The sequence below is a fragment of the Prionailurus viverrinus genome, chromosome A2 (genome assembly GCF_022837055.1).
Source record: "Prionailurus viverrinus isolate Anna chromosome A2, UM_Priviv_1.0, whole genome shotgun sequence".
NCBI classification, from domain to species: Eukaryota; Metazoa; Chordata; class Mammalia; order Carnivora; family Felidae; genus Prionailurus; species Prionailurus viverrinus.
In genome coordinates this window covers 98380646-98405505 of record NC_062562.1, presented here as the reverse complement: position 1 = coordinate 98405505, position 24860 = coordinate 98380646, and the positions used below count along the sequence as shown (strand labels likewise).

At 37.5% G+C, this 24860-nt stretch overlaps 1 non-coding gene across 1 annotated transcript; it reads right to left on the bottom strand.

Moving 5' to 3' along the window:
• Positions 1-18591: 18591 nt before the first annotated feature.
• Positions 18592-18698, bottom strand: LOC125161336 (U6 spliceosomal RNA). Its single transcript, XR_007150552.1, has one exon. It is a non-coding gene; the product is annotated as a U6 spliceosomal RNA (small nuclear RNA).
• Between the last annotated feature and the right edge of the window lie 6162 nt (positions 18699-24860).

Below are 24860 nucleotides of genomic sequence, written 5' to 3'. Positions count from 1 at the left end.
AACTCAATGAAAATGATAACACCACAACCCAAAACCTCTGGGATGCAGCAAAGGCAGTCATAACAGGAAAGCATATAACAATCCACGCCTTCCTAAAGAAAGAAGAAAGATCTCAGATTCACAACCTAACCTTACGTCTTAAGGAGCTGGAAAAAGAACAGCAAATAAAACCCTAAACCAGCAGAAGACAGGAAATAATAAAGATTAGAGCAGAAATTAATGCTATCAAAACCAAAAAAACAGTAGAACAGATCAATGAAACCAGAAGCTGGTTCTTTGAAAGAATTAACAAAATTAATAAACCACTAGCCAGTTTGATCAAAAAGAAAAAGGAAAGGACCCAAATAAATAAAATCAAGAATGAAGGAGGAGAGATCACAACCAACACAACAGAAATAAAAACAATAATAAGAATATTATGAGCAATTCTATGCCAATAAAATGGGTAATCTGGAAGAAATAGACAAATTCCTAGAAACATATACACTACCAAAACTGAAACAGGAAGAAATAGAAAATTTGAACAGACCTATAACCAGTAAGGAAATGGAATTAGTAATCAAAAATCTCCCAAAAAACGAGAGTACAGGGCCAGATGGCTTTCCAGGGGAATTCTACCAAACATTTAAGGAAGAGTTAACACCTATTCTCTTGAAGCTGTTCCAAAAAATAGAAATAGAAGGAAAACTTCCAAACTCTTTCTATGAAGCCAGCATTACCTTCATTCCAAAACCAGAGACCACACTAAAAAGGAGAACTATAGACCAATTTCCCTGATGAACATGGATGCAAAAATCCTCAACAAGATATTAGCCAACTGGATCCAACAATGCATTAAAAAATTATTCACCATGACCAAGCGGGATTTACTTGGAATGCAGGGCTGGTTCAATATCTGCAAAACAATCAATGTGATTCTTCCCATCAATAAAAGAAAGGGCAAGAACCACATGATCCTCTCAATAGATGCAGAGAAAGTATTTGACAAAATACAGCATCTTTCTTGATAAAAACCCTCAAGAAAGTAGGGATAGAAGGAGCATACCTCAAGATCATAAAAACCATATATGAAAGACAAAATACTAATACCATCCTCAATGGGGAAAAACTGAGAGCTTTCCCCTTAAAGTCGGGAACAAGACAGGGATGTCCACTGTTGCCAGTGTTATTCAACATAGTATTGGAAGTCTTAGCCTCTGCAATCAGACAACACAAAGAAATAAAAGGCATCCAAATCGACCAGGAGGAGGTCAAAGTTTCATTCTTCCCAGATCATATGATACTCTATATGGAAAACCCAAAAAATTCCACCAAAAAACTGCTAGAATTGATTCATGAATTCAGCAAAGTTGCAGGATATAAAATCAATGCACAGAAATCGGTTGCATTCCTAGACACCAACAATGAAGCAACAGAAAGAGAAATCAAGGAATAGATCCTATGTACAGTTGCACCAAAAACCATAAAATACCTAGGAATAAATCTAACCAAAGGGGTGAAAAATCTATACACTGAACACTATAGAAAGCTTTGAAAGAAATTGAAGAAGACACAAAAAAAATGGAAAAAGATTCCATGCTCCTGGATAGGAAGAAGAAATATTGTTAAAATGTTGACACTACCCAAAGCAATCTACATATTCAATGCAATCCCTATCAAAGTAACACCAGCATTCTTCACAGAGCTAGAACAAAGAATCCTAAAATTTGTATGGAACCAGAAAAGACCCCGAATAGCCAAAGCGATCTTGAAAACGAAAACCAAAGCAGGAGGCATCACAATCCCAGACTTTCAGCTATACTACAAAGCTGTCATCATCAAGACAGTATGGTACTGGCACAAGAACAGACACTCAAATCAGTAGAACAGAATAGAGAACCTAGAAATTGACCCACACACTTATGGCCAACTAATCTTTGACAAAGCAGGAAAAATATCCAATAGAATAGAGGCAGTCTCTTCAGCAAGTGGTGTTGGGAAAACTGGACAGCAACATGCAGAAGAATGAACCTGGACCACTTTTTTACACCGTACACAAAAATAAACTCAAAATGGATGAAAGACCTAAATGTAAGACAGGAAGCCATCAAAATCCTGGAGGAGAAAGCAGGCAAAAACCTCTTTGATCTTGCCCGCAGCAACTTCTTACTCAACATGTCTCCAGAGGCAAGGGAAACAACAGCAAAACTGAACAACTGGGACCTCATCAAAATAAAAAGCTTCTGCACAGCGAAGGAAACAATCAGCAAAACTAAAAGGCAACCGACAGAATGGGAAAAGATATTTGCAAATGACATATCAGATAAAGAGCTAGTATCCAAAATCTATAAAGATCAAACACAATACCCAAAAAACAAAGAATCCAGTGAAGAAATGGTCAAAAGAGATGAATAGACACTTCTCCAAACAAGACATCCAGATGGCCAAACGACACATGAAAAAATGTTCAACATCACTCGTCATCAGGGAAACACAAATCAAAACCACGGTGAGATACCACCTGACACCTGTCAGAATGGCTAACATGAACAACTCAGGCAACAACAGATGTTGGAGAGAATGTGGAGAAAGAGGATCTCTTTTGCATTGCTGGTGGAAATGGAAGCTGGTGCAGCCACTCTGGAAAACAGTATGGACGTTCCTCAAAAAACTAAAAATAGAACTACCCTACGACCCAGCCATTACACTACTAGGCATTTATCCACGGGATACAGGTGTGCTATTTCGAAGGGACACTTGCACCCCCATGTTTATAGCAGCACTATCAACAATAGCCAAAGTATGGAAAGAGTCCAAATGTCCATCGATGGATGAATGGATAAAGAAGATGTGGCATATATATACGATGGAGTATTACTCAGCAATGGAAAAGAATGAAATCTTGCCATTTGCAACTACGTGCATGGAACTGGAGGGTATTATGCTAAGTGAAATTAGTCAGAGAAAGATAAAAGTCATATGACTTCACTCATATGAAGACTTTAAGAAACAAAAGAGATGAACATAAGGGAAGGGAAACAAAGATAATAAAAACAGGGAGGGGGGCAAAACAGAAGAGACTCATAAATATGGAGAACAAACTGAAGGTTACTGGAGGTGTTGTGGGAGGGGTAATGGGCTAAATGGGTAAGGGGCACTAAGAATTCTACTCCTGAAATCATTGTTGCACTATATGCTAACTAATTTGTATGTAAATTTAAAAAAATAGAAATAAATAAAAATTAAAAACAAAAAACCCAAAAAACTTGCTGCTCATTAGACCCAAGAAATCTTATTACCTCTCTTTTCTCATGTACCTCTCAAGTGAACGGTTTTGTTCACATCAAATGTTGCAAAGCAGAGCCACTGAAGACCCAATTATGCCATTTTGAAAGGTAGACACACGAGTGAGGATTGCAATGAGGGAATACATAAGAAGACTGTTCCCGGAAGAAGAAGTTTTCAGCTTAGAGGACTCCTTGATAGCTGGCAGTGGTCAATAGAAACCTGATGCTCGTGCACTTAATATTTCAGGCCTCTAACCTGAAGGTTGGCCTTCAACTGTAGAGTCACTAATCTGCACCCCAGAACTACCCACTGGCAGGATAAAACCAGAGAAAACACTCTCTCTGGATCAAGGGCAAGCTTTCAAGACCAAAAGTCAAGGCGGGAGGGGCAACTTTTTGTTTTTTGGTGACCCTCTGCAGAGTTTGTCCAAATGGACACCTGTCCAGTAAGAACAGGAAATTCATGACTCTGTGAGGTCAGCTGGAGCAACAGGCTTATAGGGCCTGTGTTTTCACCCATGATTTTCCTTCTTAAAACAAACAACGCTTCCAGGCAGCACAACCCAAAGCAGAAACACAAAACACAGCACGAGGGGTGAAAACAGGTGATCTGATCCCACCAAGAATGCCAAGTAGATGGAAACCAATAGCAAAGTCTGTGCATCAAATGGAGGAAGAATAGCGGGGAACTCATTGTGAAGACAGCAGAGTTCAGACCCGGGGCTGACTTACCATGTGGGCTGGTATTCTGTAGGTCAAGGGCAGCAAGGCACTAGGGGCCTCCATGGGTAATGCAAGTGGTCAAAACCTGGGGTCTGTGGCAACAGGTGGTGCTGATCACATACAGGTGGAGCTCCCCATGAAACTGTGGAAATAAATGAATACCACCCAAATGGGGATGGGTGTGTGGGTCAGCCACCATCACTTGACTTTGGCAGAGACTCCAAGACAAGGAAGCTTAACTTAAAAAAAAAAAAAAAAAAAGATGGGGTAGGCGTCAGCTATGCTCTGATTGGAAGTTGTTGGCATGGGGAAGCCAGAGGGGCTAGCTAGATGTAGGGTATTTGACGTGCTTGATTTGGTAAATGTACCTGAATTTTTCTGGTTGGTCCTGAGCCAGGAGCTAGGGCAATAATTAGAGGAAGCTGGCAGTCATTGATTAAGTCCTGTTCATTTGGGCCTGATTGCTGCAGAGGTTGTGAGCAGAGTTATATTGTCATACGTGGTCTGACATTGCCCGTTTGTCTTTTCAGTCTCTCAAGGAGAGCAGTGATTTTTTTTTTTTAATCTGAAAAATCTTCACTGAACAGATAGTTGGAACAGGAGAAGGTCTTGTGGTTAGTAAGAGCTATAATTTGGGATGGATTTCTCTAGCCCCTGCTTGACATGTTCCATTGGGCCATTGGTCTGAGGTTTTCTTTGGAGGCACTTTCATTTTTGTAGCGTACTTCTGGTTCTCATTTCCTTTCCTCTTATCCTGCTGTGTGACCTAGTGCCCTGAAGCTGACATATGGCTACAGCATGTTGCCCTGGCCTTGCCCGCCCAGAAGTGTTCCATATTCCAAAAAGGCTGTTAGAAACTCTTTGAAGTCCAAGGCTTTTCCTTTTGTTATTCTTTTAAATTGTCAATAATGCTAACATAGTCATCTACACACAGAGGGTGATCAATAAGTGGTTCAGAGTCATTTAAAAATGTGCCTCGGATTCACCGAAGCCCACAGCTCAGAGAGAAAACTGGCTCATTAAAATGGTATCACACCAGGTCATCCTTATTATCTTCCCCCCAAATTATTAAATGTACATGTTACTGAGCAGGGTGCTTTGCAGATTACTTAAAAAGCAAAGAAAATCTATTTTTGATTGTGAGAAAATCTTTGAGAATCGGAGACATAGTCAGTTTCAAACTGCTTTTGCACCTGAGCAGAATTATAAGTTACTCTGTCCTGGGGAGGAAGAGAGAATTAGGTTGCTCATTATCAAGGCTCCTGGTAGTCTTGGCCCCACAGGTTCAGGCTGACCCTGGAACTCACAAATTGCCTGCTGGTGAGGCAGTTAATGAATAAAGAACTGAGTAAAGGTTCTGAGGTTAAAAATTACCAAGAAGGGTCGCTATAGTTCAAATAGGAAGACAAATACTCCACGTCTACATTTTTAGCCATGGTTCTCTGCAATCATTGAATGTAGTTCTATTTCTCTTCTATAGGATACCAGCCTGACTTGCTTACGCTTTGTCACTGGTAGTTAACTACTTGTTAACTTGCTACAACCCAGTTCTCTTCTTTACAGTAAAATATCATTACTAGTATGAAAGTGAGGTTTGCTGGGTTTTTTGTTGTTGTTGTTGTTGTTGTTGTTGAAAGTGAATCTTTGATGCCCTCAATAACAACTTTTATGTGGGGAAAAGACCACTTAGAAGTTTACTTAGGTATGTTTTAAATGATTATTTTATTCATTTGCTTCTTTCTTAAGCTTTTAATTTATCTCCCTGAATTCTTTTTAAAAGTTTAGCAAATTCTTACAATTAACTTTTAAGGGGGTTTTTAGAACCTTATTAAATTCCCTTAAACATTGCAACTTATTAAATTTCCTTTTATGTTTAACATTTTACATTAAAATGTTCAATTTTCTTTTCAGTAATACAATTGCCTAAGTTAAATAGTCTTCCTCATGACTTAACTCAGTGTCATAAACTAGACTTATAAATACATTAAGTTATCTTAAATTGTTGAAGAAAGTACACAAATTTACTAAGAATTGAATTTAATATCACTACACAGATACACTTTAGAAAATGGAATTATGAGGCTAATAAGCAAACATTATAATAAAATATAGTAGCAAATATGCAAGATTCCTTAATGCAAAATATCAACACCGTGGATTTTATTCTGTTAAGATTTTTATATAAACTCCTTATTCTCCCTGGGTGAAAAGATGCATCATCACTAAAGAGATAGTAATATCATACCAAAAAATTGTTGGAGATGCCTTCTGAATAAGGTGAAGTTCTAGAATGATTCTTTCCCCCCCTCTTTTGTTCTTATTGCAGTAAAAAATACATAACATAAAATTTACCATCTTTACCTTTTCCAAGTGTACATTACAGAAATGTTAAGTATTTTCATATTGTTGTACAATCAATCTCTACAACTTTTTCATTTTGAAAAAGCTGAAACTCTGTATCCGTTAAATAATTCCCCATTTCTCCCCTCCCCCAACTATTGACAGCCAGCATTCTACTTTCTCTTGCAATGGATTTAACCACTTTAGATACCTCACATAAGCAGCATCATACAGTTACAGTGTTTCTCTTTGTGTGACTGGCTGATTTTACTTAGCATAATGTCCTGGAGGCTCATCCATATGTCAGAATTTCCTTCCTTTTTCAGGCAGAATTCTTAATGACAACAGTGACAAACTAAGTCTTAATTATAATCACTATACCTTTAAAGGAGGATGGAGAAGAGTTTCACAGAGTTCATGTCCGTGAATTTAAGTCACAAATAAGTAACAGATTTCCTAATATAGACATAAGCTGCCATTCTTTCCTGAGTTAAGATCTTTCCACTAGGATGCCTCTTGGCTTGTAATACCCTGAACTTTCTCTCTCAAAACAATATTTTAAGCTGTTGTTTACGGGGTGGGGGAGAGTATATTTATGTCCCCAAAACTCAATGCAATATTTTTTTTTAATCAAAATGATGAGAGGGAAAAGCCTTGGGTTGAGATCCAAACACAATTGACAGAATGACAGGGTCCATGTAGAAGCCTTGACAAGCATAACATCATGCCAATAAAAGAGATGTGACTCTTAGCATATCTATAGTGTAAAGAGAGACATTACAGCATTACTGCATATGATACAACACTTAGTTGTAATAGTTTCACATCCTAATAATAGAGGCTGTTACTCATATGCATTGGTTTCCTGTATTTAAAAAAAAATTGTTTGGAGGCATTGAGTTGATGGTTAACATATTAAAAGTTTTCAGTTTAAAATAATCGGGCATGGGTCTCTGTTAACAACTGTGTGTGTAAGTGCTGATTGTCAGGAACAGTTCACTGACATTGGTCAGGTAATGCCTGAACTTTTGTTCTAGAAGTGTGCAGCCGCACTAGGATTGTTGCCCCTTGCTTCATCATTTCGGGTGGATTTTCACTTCTTCGTCTCCTTGGATATTTAAAGATCTTCCTGTCCACTTTCATAAATCTTTGACTTGACCATATCTTGCATTCTTTTCACGGTTTATCTTCTAGGACTATAATTTTTATAAATATTAGAGGATATTTATAAAATAAATTTTAATATTTACTTATTTTTGAGAGAGAGAGAGAGAGACAGACAGAGTGTGAGTGGAGGAGGGCGGAGAGAAAGAGAGGAAGACACAAATTCCGAAGCAGGCCCCAGGCTCTGAGCTGTCAGCACAGAGCCCCACACAGGGTTCAAACTCATGAATGGTGAGATCATGACCTGAGCCGAAGTCGGATGCTTAACTGACTGAGCCACCCAGGCTCCCCCATAAAATAAATTTTAAAAACCAGGCATCCCTATAGCATTGTCTGGTTTCCACACTTTTGACTTTTTAAAAAAATTATTTATTTGAATTCAAGTTAGTTAACATACAATGTAGCATTGGTTTTAGGAGTAGAACCTGGTGATTCACCACTTACGTGTAACACCCAGTGCTCATCCCAGTGAGTGCCCTCTCTAATGCCCATCACCCATTTAGCCCATTCCCCCACCCATCTCCCTTCAGCAACCCTCAGTTTGTTCTCTCTATTTAAGAGTCTCCTGTGGTTTGTCTCCCTCTCTGTTTTTTATCTTATTTTTCCTTCCCTTCCCCTATGTTCATCTGTTGTGTTTCTTAAATTCCCCATATGAGTGAAATCATGATATTTGTCATTCTCTGACTGACTTATTTTGCCTTGCATAATATACTCTAGTTCCATCCACATTCTTGCATGGCAAGATTTCATTCTTTTTGATCACTGAGCACACTCCTGACTTTTAAGATCTTTCTAGTGACATTTGTACGTGCACTATGATCATTTTCTTTATAGATCTATATTGCTTGCCTATGTCTGCCTCTTAATCTGGTTGTCACACTAAAAAGCTCTTTTGGATGGGTTATAGACATGTTTTTGATATTTGCTGCATCAAATTATGTTTTAATTTCTCTGTTTTAATAAATGTAAGCAGTAAAATATGTGTATTAGGCTTCCAATCCAAACTGCTTCACTGAATTACGATTGACAGACATTTTTGCTTTAGTCCAAAACGATGAAAGAGTTCTTATTACAAAGTAACCTGAGTCATTCTGTCATCTATAATCTTATTTTTTTTTAATTTTTTTTTTTCAACGTTTATTTATTTTTGGGACAGAGAGAGACAGAGCATGAACGGACGAGGGGCAGAGAGAGAGGGAGACACAGAAACGGAAACAGGCTCCAGGCTCTGAGCCATCAGCCCAGAGCCTGACGCGGGGCTCGAACTCACGGACCGCGAGATCGTGACCTGGCTGAAGTCGGTCGCTTAACCGACTACGCCACCCAGGCGCCCCATATAATCTTATTTTTTAATTTACCAGTCATGTTGGAAGGAAAATGTCCAACTGTTTGCTTTACAAAAGAGTCATAAGGGCAAGCTGCTAATTTTTCTTAACCTAAATTTTTTATGTAAATAACTGCGAAATAGGGGCACCTGGGTGGCTCAGTCAGTTAAGCGTCTGACTTCTGCTCAGGTCATGATATCATAGTTCATGAATTTGAGCTCCACTTCAAGGTCTGTGCTGACAGCTTAGAGTCTAGAGACGGCTTAAGATTCTGTCTCTTCCTCTCTCTGTGCCCCTCCCCCACTCACCCTCTGTCTCTGTCTCTCTCTCAAAAATAAACATTAAAAAAATTTTTTTAAACCTGAAAATATTAAAGTTAGAAGAAATTGTTACTAGCCTTAGAAGTTTGGTGAATTTTGGGGTGCCTGGATGGCTCAGTCAGTTGAGCGTCCGACTTCAGCTCAGGTCATGATCTCGTAGTTTGTGAGTTTGAGCCCTGTATCAGGCTCTGTGCTGACAGCTCGGATCCTGGAGCCTGCTTCAGATTCTGTGCCTCCTCTTTCTGCCCCTCCCCTGCTCATGCTACGTCTCTCTGTCTCTCAATAATAAATAAACATTAAAAAAAAATTTGTTTAAAGAAAAGAAGTTTGGTGAATTTTTTGAGGGTGTCTGGGGTGGCTCAGTTGGTTAAGCATATGACTCTTGATTTCGGCTCAGGTCATGATCTGACAGTCATGAGATTGAGCCTGGTGATGGACTCCAAGCTACATGTGGAGTCTGCTTAAAATTCTCTCTCTCCCTGGCCCTCTGCACTTCCCCACCCACTCACAAACTCTCTCTCTCTTTCTCTCTCTCAAAAAAGAAAAAAAACAGAAGAAGTTTGGTGAATTTTTGCTAGATGCAAATGGGAGCAAGTTCAGGAAGGAGAGACCAGTGTGCCCAGGAAGCCTGAAAGAACCTGAGATCCATACTCTGATGAAACCTCTTTCCACTTTAATGTATTAACAACCAGTATCTTCCTTGCCAGAAAATGGAAACAGAACTATTACTAGATAAATGAAAGATAATGCCATTCTGAAAAAAGGGTATATTATAAGGAGACAGAAGAAAATTATTCCTCTGAAAAATATTAACTGATTTTTATGTGGGACATCATCTTAAGACAAAGATGCCTTGCAGGTATACCCCTTGGCAAGCTGTAGCAGAGGTCACAGACTAGAAATGTTCTGAGACCTCAGGCTCCCTGTGCCATCACGACACGCTGTTTGTTCCAGAGAAGTCTGGTCCAGGGAGAGAAGATGATAAATCAGTAAAGTTTACTCTTTGTCCAAGAATTTCGGCGAACTAATTTTGTCCCAGCAAATACTTGGTTCATTCGGATAAACGGCTCTCGTTTTAGGACAGTAGGTAGCTGGCTTGAGCAAACAGCTTGTTTATCCTTTAACGGTTTACTCATTAAAACATCTTGCTGTGTCCATCCATCACAAATTATTGTGTCAAAACTATCACGGTCAGTTACTTGCCATGAAAGATTAGCTCTAAACCTTATAAACCTAGTCACCTAAGCCCTACAAATACTCTTTCTTGAAATCTCCCTTCTGAGATGGGACTTTCTTTGAAAGTGATACTCTCCCTTATCACACTAAGTCTAATAAGCTTAGTTTTGCTTGATCAACAGTCTTTTCTGATGTTCTTTGGAGGATTGACATTGACAATCCTGGAGACCAGGAAAAGATCTGATGGAGAGCCCCTGGCGGACACTGCCCAAGGTCCTCAGCTCTGAAACCACATGTACCCTTGAGGTTTGAACTTCATGCTCAGGGGTCTCTCCCACCACAGCAGTGAGGTAGGTCCTGCATTGGTGCTCAAGACCATCAGATTTATGTGAAGTCCTCTCTAAAACAGTTTTTGTGTCCTGGAAATGAGGATTCCTCTCAGGAACACTTTGGTTATCTGGTCAGCTTTGAAAACTCTTATATTTGAAGGGAAAGCTAGTTTGTTATCAATAAAACAATGTCTTGGTTCTTTTTTTGTCCTTGTCACTTTTTGTCATGAGTCCATGAGAGAAAGTTTGGAGGGGAAGGGATGAACATAACTTCAATAGTCTTTCAACGCATCCTCTAAGGCTGATAGGTTCAGAGGGTCCCATCAGACCAGCATCCTTACTGGACAAGTTTTGCCATGGGCCACCTATCCAAACCTAGTAAGACCTTCCTTCTGTTTCGCCTCGGGTTCTTTGATAATTACTTAATTTTGTTTCTTTTGCTTGGAGCCAGAAGTCTCAAAGCTGTGAGACTAGCTCATCAGCCAGATTCCTACAGGTGCTGCAGGAATTCCAGGGTCTTCTTTGACACCCTGGACAATACCTGTGCCACCTTCACACTTTCATGCAGGTGCATATTTCTTTAACTGGCCTAATGTCACCAAGGAGAATTTAGAAGTTTTGTGACCACTTTGGGGTATTTCTGACATGAACCGGATAAATCATTTAAGGGACCATTTAGAACAAGTAGAAGAAAACCTTGGGAAGACATTCTCTGACTTGTTTGTCTAAATGACAGATCACTTTTTCTCATAAGAGATAACCTTCTCAGATTTTCCTACTTTGGTGTTGAGTGGGTACCAACTTTTTAATCATATGGTTTGACTGAATCATTAAAGACCCTAGTTACTGTTTCAATAAGCTGTAATGCTTTTTCTCTGGTGTGTATACATGTAAAAATAGGGTCTCTGTCATCCAATCCTTCTCCTTTCCTTGTAGAGTTTAGGTAATTAGACTCTTACAGTGAAATTTTGTAACTGTCTTAAGCTGGCTTCCCCTTGCTTCTAACCCCACCCCCCTCCTTTCTTTTACTTTTTTTTCCCCTTTGGAAATTTGGAAATGAATCTGTTCATGCACATGCTCTGTCATTATGTGCAAATACTAGGACTATATAGTGCAGCTATAAAGTGAAGTCTTTCCAAAAAAAGGGAAGAGCAGGGGAGATACTAAATTGTGCTTCTTCTGTATGTTTTCCCTTGCCAAGAGTGAAACTCAGAAAAAAAGTTAACTGTGAATTCAAGTAATAGACACGGTTCAGAGCTAGAAAGAAAAATTCAACACTGAAATGTTTTGGCAAAACTCCGGTCTTTAAATTTTTTGATATTTTTAATATAGAGATTTATTTATATTTGAAAAATCCAGAACTTATATTCTTCTTAAATAGACAATTCTTTGGACAAATCAGAATAATTGTAGCTTAAAATCAACATTGTCTTCTTACTAATTTTATCAACATGTAAAAATATTTAGCAAAATATTTTAGTTAGTACAAGATGAGTTTAATTTTTAATCATTTAAATATTTAAGATTTCCTACATTAGTTCCATGAATCCAGTAAGTTATCTTTGTTTCCACAAATTTTTTAGGATTAAGAAAATAAACAAAGCTGTTTTTCAATGAAAATGTAATGAGAGATGTCTTTGGAAAGAGCTTAAGCTTTGAAATTGTTATTTTCTGGCCCAAAATGTCAACAGTGCCAAAGTGGAGAAACCCAATTTTATGAATCTAGTTTAATTTGTCCAAGATTTCACCTTGATAATGTGGATGTGGATTCTTATATAAAAATGCTTCTGAACTAAGTCCTCTAGAAAGGTTTTTTTTAAAGACTAGTATGTATAAAATATTAAAATTTAGTTTCTTTAATTTCTAGAAATTCTGGGAACACATTATATTATTGTAACTTATTAACTTGTATAAACCAATCAGCATAGAGTTCTTTTCTTTTGTAAGACTTTACAATCTAATTTATTAATATCTTCTGGAATAAGAAAATATTTAAAATCACCCCCAAAAAGCTGAGGACTTTACTCAATCACAAAAACACAGAGAGAGCTTGCAGCTTTGAGTCTATAATCTCAAGTAAAAGTAAACACAACACAAAAACTCCAGAGTTCAGATATCAAAGGGCTATTCTCTCCAATGAACAGAAAAATATTTTCTTAATTGATATGAGTTCACAAATAGTCAAAAAGAAAAACAAGCTAGATTCTCTATTGTCTCTTACCTGACAAGGAACAGATCTCCATCACCCCTTGAAGATTACTAAATGGCAAGACCATACAAACAGACTACCAGTCGTTTTTCCAATCAATTAGGAGACATTTATTGGCCACACACAAACCAAGTTCACATAAACACAAGGTGCTCAACTGACTGCACAGTCAAGATAGCCTGCTATATCATTCCTCCCTGCTCTTGGTTATAGAAAGCAACCAACAGACTTGGCCAAACACCAAAAATAAAGCAAAACTCAGAATGGGGAAAAAAAAAAAGGAAAGGAAAGAAAAAAGTAGAAACTGTGAGTCAGCAAAGATAAGTTTCCACAGTTGATTGGGAAACCCTGGGGAGCCAAGAAAAAACATGGCTTGGCTTAGTGGCTCATTGAAATCACTTCCTGGACAATGACATTCTATTGAATCCAGCAGATAAATCCACTTGGGTATCTCAGTGGATGACCTATCAACATGTTAAAGTACAGTATAACACAGAATTGAAATATAGTTCTCATACAAATATAAAGTGAACACAAGTCAAATATTTTGTCCAACTGTTTATTTATTTATATTTTTAAAAAAGTAATCTCCATACCCAACATGGGGCTCAAACTCATGACCTCAAGATCAAAAGTCACATGCTCTGCCAACTGAGCCCGCCAGGCACCCATTTTGTCCATTTTCAAAGTATTAAATTGTCAGGAATTGTGAAGGGTCTGGGCCACCTGGGTGGCTCAGTTGGTTAAGAGTCCGACTCTTAATTTTAGCTCAGGTCCTGATCCCACAGTTTGTGAGATCTAGCCCCATATGGGGCTCTGTGCTGGCAGCATGGAACCTGCGTGTGATTCTTTCTCCTCTCTCTCTCTCTCTCTGCCCCTCCCCATTCGTGCATGCACACACTCTCTCTCTCTCTTTCAAAAAAAAAAAAAGTACTGTGAAGGATCTGAGAGTTTACACTATTTGCAGGCAAAAAAGTTACTTGCAGTGGATTCGTGGATGCTGGAAGAAGACACAAGTTTCCTGGGACAGAAGCAAAAAGACATTTATTACTTACGGCACAGCAAGCAGCATGAGCATAAGCATATTTGGTGCCGGTTCTTCAAACCCTAATTTCTACATAGTGATATGAAGATGGCCAGGTGCCACTTCCACATGTAGTGGGTTGCATTCTAGAAGAGGAACTCTGAGCTTAGGTATACACACTAAGCATGACTGACCCCCAGCTCAGGAGGGGGGTCTATCTCTACCTTCCAAGGCTGTAAGCAAAACTGCACTTCATCCTAGAAGCAAGTAAATGTATCATCCAAGGCTGTTGCTGTATAAACATTTTTGGAATGATAATTCAGAACAAAGGCAGTTAGTACTTCTACCCATAAGACATACAGATATGTGAGAGACCCACGGAGAATTGTCTCCTAACATTAACAATTAAAATGCTAAACCTAATTCAAAAAACATTCTGAAAAACTATTCATTGGCACTTGAGTAAAGTAATGTTAGTATAAAATTGCTGGGTTAGATATAAAACTGGTTACTTCACAGTAAGAAACAAAAAAATGCAACACAACTTTGGAAGTTAACTTTTCTTTCACACAGAAATCTATAAGATAACATGAATTTCATGGTGTCTAGGCTCTAATCAAACAGAAAAAAGAACAATAAAATACAAGTAAAAGTGCTAGTTTAATTTTCTTAAAGAATTACATAATATTTATTTTTAGGGGCGCCTGGGTGGCGCAGTCGGTTAAGCGTCCGACTTCAGCCAGGTCACGATCTCGCGGTCGGGGAGTTCGAGCCCCGCGTCAGGCTCTGGTCTGATGGCTCAGAGCCTGGAGCCTGTTTCCGATTCTGTGTCTCCCTCTCTCTCTGCCCCTCCCCCGTTCATACTCTCTCTCTCTCTGTCCCAAAAATAAATAAACGTTGAAAAAAAATTTTTTAAAAGAATTACATAATATTTATTTTTAAAAACTTAATAGTGATCCAATATGACATTGAAAATATATCTGTACTTTCTTGGCTTTATTTCCCAGCTCTGGATAATTTTTCATAAACTGTGAACATAACCTGCTTGTTCATCATTTCATGTCTTTGCATGGATACTGAGGATATACTTACCTTCACTGCTTACACAGTAAACACTTTTACATCCTTCAAAATCTTACCCAAAGTTGTTAACAAAGACTAATGCTCATAGTTGTCGTGGTAATATTCAGAGTAAAATATAATATCTAGAACACTGAGATATCCAATTTTCTTTGATAAGTTTGCTCATATCCCAGAAGGAAAAAAAACAGCATGTCTCCTATCCAGGGATTTATCAATTGTATGAATATTTTCAAAGAACAAACTTTTTGCTTTGTTACTTTTCTCTATTGTTGGTCATTTTCAATTTCATTGATTTCTGATCTCCTCTTTATTGTTTCTTTTGTTTGACTTACTTTGGATTTAATTCTTGTTTTAAGGCTTCTGAGGTAGAAACTTAAGTCAATGTTGTTCAATATTTCTGCATGTCTAATATAAACATTTAAAATTATAGATTCCCCTCTAAACATTGCTCTAGTTGCATCTTGAATATTTTAACATGAGGTCTTTTCATTATTATTCAGCTCAAAATATTTTAGATTTTTATTGTGATTTCTTCTTTGACCCATGGTTTATTTAGACATGTAATTTCCAAATACTTGGAGAGTTCCTAGATATTTTTTGTTAGTATACTCTGCCTTTAATCAACTTTGTTGAGGTATAATTTTTGTACCAAATACTGCATTCAATTCAAGTATACAATTTGATGAGTTTTAATAGATCTGCAACTCTCATGATATCACTGCCAAGCAACATGTTGAATTACTACATCAACCCCCAGATTTCCTCATGCTCTTTTGCAATTTCTTACCTCCCTGCAATAGGTAGGTTAAAATGACTTGAAAGATATACTATGTAGACAATAAAAACCCCCACAAACTTAGTGTGATATATGAATACCATATAATGGAAACCTCAAACCAAGGAAATATTACCCAGGATAAAGAAAGATATATAATAATCATTCAAATGAACATGGATCATTCTCCTAATAGACCATACTATGGGTCATATAACAAACCTCAAAAAACTAAGAAAAAATGAAATCATACAAAATGAAAAAAAAAAAAAAAAGGAAAGAAATACAACCCTTGACAGTCAGGACAGGTAGCCTAGCATGTTTTTTGAGGAAAAACAGAATAGATTTATTGTAACATTGAGTTTGTTCCAGAATATTAAAGAACATTGTAAAGGATAAAACTTGAGTGTGTATAGGAAGTTATAGGAGGTTTGAGGAAAATGAATTTTATTTGCCATACTTTATATCTGAGTCTGAAGGAAAACAGACAAAATATATTAAGATTTTGGCAAAATTTTGATGTGTTTTTTAATAAGATATGTTAATATTCTTTACTGCCCAAGACTAAATTAATGTAATATTAGAATTTTATTTTCTCCCTATGAAAATATAAATTGATCTTGAAATATTTAGTCTGCTTTTAACAAGCATAATAAAAGATTGTTCTTTATCTTCAGTGTAATCTGAAAATGTAGCAGAAATTCCATGTATCATCAGAATAATTTCCTGTCATTTGTGCTGACTTTATTATATGCTTGATGACTTCAAAAAAAGTACATCTTTTCAGAACAGCTAAAATTCAGTTCCTTACAAGTTTGTTACCTTCTTCTGTTTTTATTGTATATTGTTGGAACTTTTATTTATGTATAGTTAAGCTATAACTTGTCATTGTCCATAGGTAACTGTGCTCCTGTCTCAAACAAATGACCAAATCATTTTGTTCTCTTTTTTTTTTTGAGAGAGAGAGGGGGTGAAATTGAGCAAGGGGCAGAGAGAGAGAGAGAGAGAGAGAGAGAGAGAAGCGGGGCTTACCTGGGGCTCATGTTCACCTGAAGCAGGGCTCGTGCTCACCCCATGTGGGACTCAAATTCACAGACCATGAGATCATGACCTGAGCCCAAGTCAGATGCTTAACAACTGGGCCACCCAGGAACCCATGACCAAATTTTTTCTTACAATTCTTTATTTTGTTTCCTCAAGATCAGATCCTAAATTCAGGAAAATAAATGTTTAGGATGTCTTTTTCATTTTCTAAATTGTGGTAAAATATGTATAACATAAAAGGCACCATCATAACCATTTTTAAGTGGGCAGTTCTGTAGCATTAAGCACAATAAGTACTTTCACGTTGTGCAACTATCACCACCATCCGGAACTGTTTCATCTTCCCCATTTGAAACCTCATACCCATTAAACAATATCTCCCTGTTCCTCCCTCCCCTGCAGCTTCTGGCAACCACAATTCTGCTCTCTGTCTCCATGAATTTCACCACTCTAAATAGCTCATGTGAGTGGAATCGTTGAGTAGTTGTCATATTGTGACTGGTTTATTTCACTTAAAATGTGTTTAAGCTTCATCCATGTGTAGCACGTATCAGAAGTTTCTTGCTTTTTAAAAAATGTTTTATTTATTTTTGAGAGAGTGCAAGCAGAGGAGGGGCAGAGAGAGGGAGACAGAGGATCCAAAGTGGGCTCTGAGCTGACAGCAGAGAGCCTGACATGGAGATTGAATTCATGAACCATGAGATCATGACCTGAGCTGAACTCGCATACTCAACTGACTGAGCCACCCAGGTGCCCCAGAATTTTCTTGCTTTTTAACGTTGGATAACGTTCCACTACATGTAAATTCCATGTTTTGTTTTTATCCCCTTCATCCTGCAATGGACTCATGGATTGCTTTCATTATTCAGCTATTGTGGATAATGCTGCTATGAACATGTGTGTACAAATACTTTTTCGAGAAGTTGCTTTGAAATCTTTGGGGTATATACTGAGAAGTAGAATTGCTGAATCATACGGTAATTCTATGTTTAATTTTTTTTTTTTTTAGGAGCCACCATACCAGTCTTCATAGTGGCTGCACCATTTTATATTTATACCAGGAATGTCAAGTGTTCCATTTTCTCCACATCCTTGACAACACTTGTTACTTTGTGTTTTTTGAAAACAGTTGTCCCAATGGTTGTGAGATGATATTTCATTGTGGGTTTAATTTTCATTTTTCTCTATTGATTAGTGATTTGAACATTTTTTTCTTGTGCTTATTGGCCATCTGTATATTTTCTTTAGAGAATTATTAATTCAATTTCATTGTAATTATTTATTTATTTATTTAAAAAAATTTTTAAATAGGCTTCACACCTAGTGTGGAATCTAATGTGGGGCTTGAACTCAACAACTCTGAGATTAAAACATGAGCTGAGATGAAGAGTTGGATGCCTAACCAACTGAGCCACCCAGGCGCCTCTCTTGGCCCATTTTAAAATCTGGTTGTTTATTTTTTTGTTGAATAGTAGGAATCTTTATATATTTCTGTGTATTAAACCCTAATGAGATATATGATTTGCAAATATTTTCTCCCATTTCATGGGTTTCTGTTGATAGTGTGTTTTGAAGTACAAAAGTTTTTAATTTTGATATAGTCCAATTTATTTATTTTTTCTTTTGTTGTCTGTGCTTTTGAAGTCATATCCAAGAAGCCATTGCCAAATCCAATGTCATGAAGCTTTTCTCATATATTTTCTTTTAAGAGTTTGGGTTCACTTTAAGCCAATCTCTTGTAGATAGTATAATGTTAGAGTCCATCTTCATTCTTTGCATGTGAATGTTTACTTTTCCCAGCACCATTTGCTGAATAAATATTGAATGCTTTAAAAATTCACATGTCCTCCTTGCACAGAAGCCATGCTAATCTTCTCTATATCATTCCAATTTTAGTGTATGTGCTCCCCAAACAACCACTAGATATCTTTTTAAATTAAAATTAAAATTAAAATTATCTTTGAGATTTCTCAAGGAGCCCCTGGAAAATCACAATGATTTATATATTTACCTTATAAAAACAGAGATGCCAGAAATATTTTAGGTTGCCCTGATATAATTTATATTTCTGAATTAGCTTGTCACTATTATAAAAAAATCCTGGGAAGAACTGTCAAGTGAAAGGATAATTTTCTACAGATAAAATATTATCCATATAAAATTTTCTGAGACTGTACATTGCACCAAACAAATTGACAGCCTCAAGAGATTTGTTAATGCTTTCATTGTCCATGATATGATCTTAACTGTAGAAAAGTTTTGTTGCAATTCTTTGAAAGAGTTATGTATTATAGTGCAATGGAGAAGTTTACTCTCCTCAATTTTGTTATTGTTCATTACTGTAATATATCAATCTTATCATAGTCCAATTAGCAGGCAGTTCTGCTTCTTTGGTAGTTATAATAAAAAAAGTATTCTTTACCAGATCCAGAAGCCATATTATTAAATAGTTCTTCAAGAGAAAGACTTCAAAAGCACAATTTGTAACCCATGAATTGTGACATAATTACTATACCCCAAAGTAGTTACTTTATTTGTGGACTTTCAGAAATAGCCTGAAAACACCATTTTTGCCTCATCAATGGAAAAAACAGTTTTTTAATTTTTTTTTAATGCTTAATACTTTTGAGAGAGAGACAGAGAGATACAGAGCATGAGCAGGGAAGGGGCAGAGAGAGAGGGAGACACAGAATCCAAAGCAGGCTTCAGGCCCAAGCTATCTGTGCAGCTTGACTTGGGGCTCAACTTATGAACTGTGAGATCATGACCTGAGCTAAAGTCTGACGCTTAATGGACTGAGCCACCCAGGTGCCACTAAGTAACTGGAATTTGCATAAAAGCTTTAAAAAATTCCTTAAGCTCCTCTTCCTCTAAACAATACTTCTCAGGGCGCCTGAGTGGCTCAGTCGGTTAAGTGTACGACTTTGGCTCAGGTCGTGATCTCATGGTTCATGGGTTCAGGCCCCACGTTGGGCTCTGTACGGACGCTCAGAGCCTGGAGCCTGCTTCGGCTTCTGTGCGTGTCTCTCTCTCTGCCCTTCCCCCGCTCACACCCTGTCCCTCTCTCTCTCTCAAAAATAAACATTAAAAAAGTTATAAAAAAATAAATTCCAGTTAGTTAATATGCAGTGTAATATTCGTTTCATGTGTCTCATACGATGTTTCAACAGTTCCATAAACACCTGGTGCTCATCATGATAAGTGCACTCCTTCATTCCCATCACCTATTTTATACTCTGAATAACAAAGGATATTTTGCATGTTGAAGATGTCCCCTTCTCCATCTCCTACTACCACCAGTCAAACCCAACTTATTATTGAGCCTAAGATACAAGAAACAACTGAATGGATTATTGTTAATTTGAATATCCCAATGGTATAAGCTCTAGGTGATGAACAACTATTTGGTGTTACCTAGCCATGCTCAAAGAAATGGAAGAGATGGAAGAAGAAATAGAACCAGGCACCAAGCCACCAGAAAGCTGGTTGAATTTTGAGTGCAAGAACAATTATATTATTGTGCATATTGCACTAAAATGCCTTATCAGAAAAAAGAGTATCAACAAAACCATACTTCAGAAACATTTTTGAAAAAACAGCCTTTCTACAGTGTTGGTATCTCTTGCTATTTCCACTGCAGCTGTTCTTATCATCCACAATAATATTACGATCCTAATCCCAAACCTGGGTGTTCATGCATTTATCCAGCAAACATTTATATATCACTTATACTGCTGCTAGAGTGCACTGATGAGATGAGGGTCTAGATCAGGCAAAAGGAACAGAAAGAGAGGCTTAAAATACATCTGAGGTAAAATGTATAGAATATGGAGACTGATTGGAATAAAATAAGAAAAGGAAGTTTGAGATTTTATTTAAAAAATTTTTTTAAACATTTATTTATTTTTGAGAGACAGAGAGAGACTGAGCATGAGTGGCAGAGGGGCAGAGAGAGAATGAGACACAATATCTGAAGCAGGCTCCAGGCTCTGAGCTGTCAGCACAGAGCCTGATTTGGGCTCGAAGTCACAAACTGTGAGATCATGACCTGAGCTGTCGTTGGATGCTTAACTGACTGAGCCACCCAGGTGCCACAGAAAGTTTGAGATTTTAAAAGAGGATATAATCGGGGCGCCTGGGTGGCGCAGTCGGTTAAGCGTCCGACTTCAGCCAGGTCATGATCTCGCGGTCCGTGAGTTCGAGCCCCGCGTCAGGCTCTGGGCTGATGGCTCGGAGCCTGGAGCCTGTCTCCGATGCTGTGTCTCCCTCTCTCTCTGCCCCTCCCCCGTTCATGCTCTGTTTCTCTCTGTCCCAAAAATAAATAAAAAACGTTGAAAAATAAAAATAAAAAAAATAAATAAATAAAAAAATAAAAGAGGATATAATCATGACTCTCATACAAAAGTAAATTGGACACCTGCCCAAGATCTTATTTCATTCATTAACTAATGAGGAAGTCATAGATGTTACAATTGATTCAAATGAGATATACAGAATCACACATATATTAAGATTAAGTATGCTAAAATTAATTCGCAAATAGTTGCAAAACTGGCTCATTCCAGTTTTATTCTCTACCCAGGAGGTAGAGAGAAATCAGTTGCATTTATTCCAGATGAAATTCATATGCATGATTTTGGACAGCAATCATTTGTACTAGCTATTAGTTATCTACAACTTATAAAAATGGTAAAGAAGCTCAAAGACAATGAAAAGTACAGAGAACGTATAATGGTGTGCTTAGGCAACTGTTTTTTTGTGTGTTTTGTTTTTTTAGAGAGAGACCGTGTGAAAGGTGGAGAGGAGTTGAGGTGGGGGGAGAGAGAGAAAGAGAGAGAGAGAATCCCAAGCAGGCTTCATGCTCAGCAAGGAACCTGACATGGGGCTTGATCTTATGACCCTGGGATCGTTACCTGAACCGAAATCAAGAATCAGACACCCAAATGACTGAGCCACCCAGGTGCCCCAAACAATTGTTTAAGTTTCCATTGAAGACATCCATTTCAAAAGACAAAACGTAATGATTTTAATTAAAAAAATTTTTTAAGAATATATCTTTTTCAGAGACTTAAAAATAAATACTGACAGGTGCTCTCTATATTTGGCATTTGGCTATTGGTGTTACTTTTTCAGGAAAAAGTAATAACAAGGCTCATATTCTTGAGAAGGTTTATTTATCTAAATCTATCAGAAGGATCACAGTAAAACACTGTTAAGAAAATGGACTCTGGTTGGATTGCCAAAGTTCACGTTCTGACTTCATTACTAACTAGCTACTGACTTTGGGCAAGTTATGTATTTTCTCTATAACTCAGTTTCTTCATTGCTTAAATGAGAACAGTAACAAGATTTAATTTATAGGACCGTTGAGAAGATTTCATTAGATAATAAATGTCAGGTACCTGACATATGGTAACCACTCAGTAAATGCTATCTATTAGTATCCTGAGAGAAAGGCTATTAATATCACCAGGCTTTTTATAAAGAGTATATTTTGATGGAAACTTAAATGAGTTCAAAATCCCTTCTCTGATTACAGCATTTTCCAATTCCCTGAAATTTCCATTCGCACACCTCCTCAGCCCTATCACCTTCAGAGCCAACCCCATGAGATGCAGGTAAGAGCATTATCATGAGAGAGGGAAGGAACAATCACTTCATGACTACAGCCACAAAGTCTCAATCCCACCATCACTAATGTCCTCCGGGCATCTAAAGTCCCATGGCACTCACCTGTCAGCAGTGAGTATTTTGCAGATAAATCCAAACTCTAACACTGTGGCCCCAAAACTATTGCGTGGTATCTTTCCCCATAGCAAGTATTCATCAATCAAATAAGTTGTTTTTAATCAGGTTAAAAATTCCCAAATTATATAAACCGTACATGTCAACTAGGTAAAATAAGCATTCTAAAGCAAAAGTAAGACATATTAGTAGGAAAGGCTGAATGACCGGTGGCTTGGATAAATCCTACTGCTAGAAAATAAAGGAAAATAAATACTGAGCAAAGCAGTGTTACACATGTGCCCCAGCCACTTAAACAAGGACTCCCCAATTACCTTTTATAATTTCAAGTAAAGCCTTCAATAATTGCAGCTATGTTTAAAAAAAATGCTTAGGGAGGGGCGCCTGGGTGGCGCAGTCGGTTAAGCGTCCGACTTCAGCCAGGTCACGATCTCGCGGTCTGGGAGTTCGAGCCCCGCGTCAGGCTCTGGGCTGATGGCTCAGAGCCTGGAGCCTGTTTCCGATTCTGTGTCTCCCTCTCTCTCTGGCCCTCCCCCGTTCATGCTCTGTCTCTCTCTGTCCCAAAAATAAATAAACGTTGAAAAAAAGAATTAAAAAAAAAATGCTTAGGGAAAAAATCCTGGAAGAACACGCATCAAATTATTAGCTAAAATTGAGTCAGGATAAGGAGTTCATTGCCTTTTTTTTTTTTTTACTTAGTTTACATTTTAATTTGCTATCCAAATTTTATATAATGAATCACTTCAATGTTTAAAAGTAAAGGAAACCAAGACCCACAAAACCCTCAAGGATGCCCTTTTGAAGCCTCAGACAGAAGAGAAGGGAGAAATAAAGACACAGAAAGTAATATAAATTGTCTTAATTATTTTAATTTTTTTTTTTTTACTAACTGCCATACTGCTATGTCAATAATGAACATTTCCCTACATCGTTAATACAGAAAATATTGCTCCTGTATTGGGAATACACTTGAAGAGGTATGGAGCACCTGGCAAAGAAAAGTAGCCAACTTTATGATAGAAAGTTCTGTATTCCCCTGGTAAATGCACACTTGTTATTCCAGCTTTAGCAATAGCAAGTGAGCACTTCTGTTAAAGTTACCAACTTACTTACTCCCCCAGTTTCCATTGTAACTCTTTTTTTTTTTGGTACATGTGTAAGAATCACAAAATTAAGAATGGAGTTTCTTCCAGAAACTTCCACAGCACCAAGAGGAGAGGTGGGTGGTCTGTGTTTGAATGGACCTTAAAATAGATCGGCACTTCTGGTCCCTTTGTAAGGATCATAACATAATTCTCCTCCGTCAAACTAAAAGAAGATGTGGAAATGAGAAGAAACAATCAATAGGGATTTAACTTCAAAAACAGGAAAAAAAAATACTGCTTAAGAGAGCATGCTAATGGGCTGTGAAAGTGAGTCCCTCACAATGTTTTTCTGCTGGCCCCCAGAAAGGAATGCATAGGTTATGCACATAAAATCCCTTTTTCTATGGTAACAGCAACTTTCCCCAGGGCAACAGGAAATAGGAAAGGAAAATGTTTCTGCAGGTCTGAGGTGAAGTTAAATATAATTTTTTAGTAAATAATCAGACTTCACTAGCTCCAACTCTCTTGCCACCAAGGACCCTATGCTGTCTTGCTCTTTTTTTATTGTACCTTTTTTTATTGTATTGTATGCTGTCTTCCTCCCTTATTGTATCAAAGCTTACTCTTTACAATCTGGATAAATGTTCTTTAAAAAGTAAATATTTTAATAATACAATTTATATATATAATTATAATAATATTTTATTTTATTTTATTTTTTTTCTAATGGACATTTGTTTTTTTTTTTTTTTTTTTATGAAATTTATTGACAAATTGGTTTCCATACAACACCCAGTGCTCATCCCAAAAGGTGCCCTCCTCAATACCCATCACCCACCCTCTCCTCCCTCCCACCCCCCATCAACCCTCAGTTTGTTCTCAGTTTTTAAGTCTCTTATGCTTTGGCTCTCTCCCATTCTAACCTCTTTTTTTTTTTTTTTTTTCCTTCCCCTCCCCCATGGGTTCCTGTGAAGTTTCTCAGGATCCACATAAGAGTGAAACCATATGGTATCTGTCTTTCTCTGTATGGCTTATTTCACTTAGCATCACACTCTCCAGTTCCATCCACGTTGCTACGAAAGGCCATATTTCATTTTTTCTCATTGCCACGTAGTATTCCATTGTGTATATAAACCACAATTTCTTTATCCATTCATCAGTTGATGGACATTTAGGCTCTTTCCATAATTTGGCTATTGTTGAGAGTGCTGCTATGAACATTGGGGTACACGTGACCCTATGCATCAGCGCT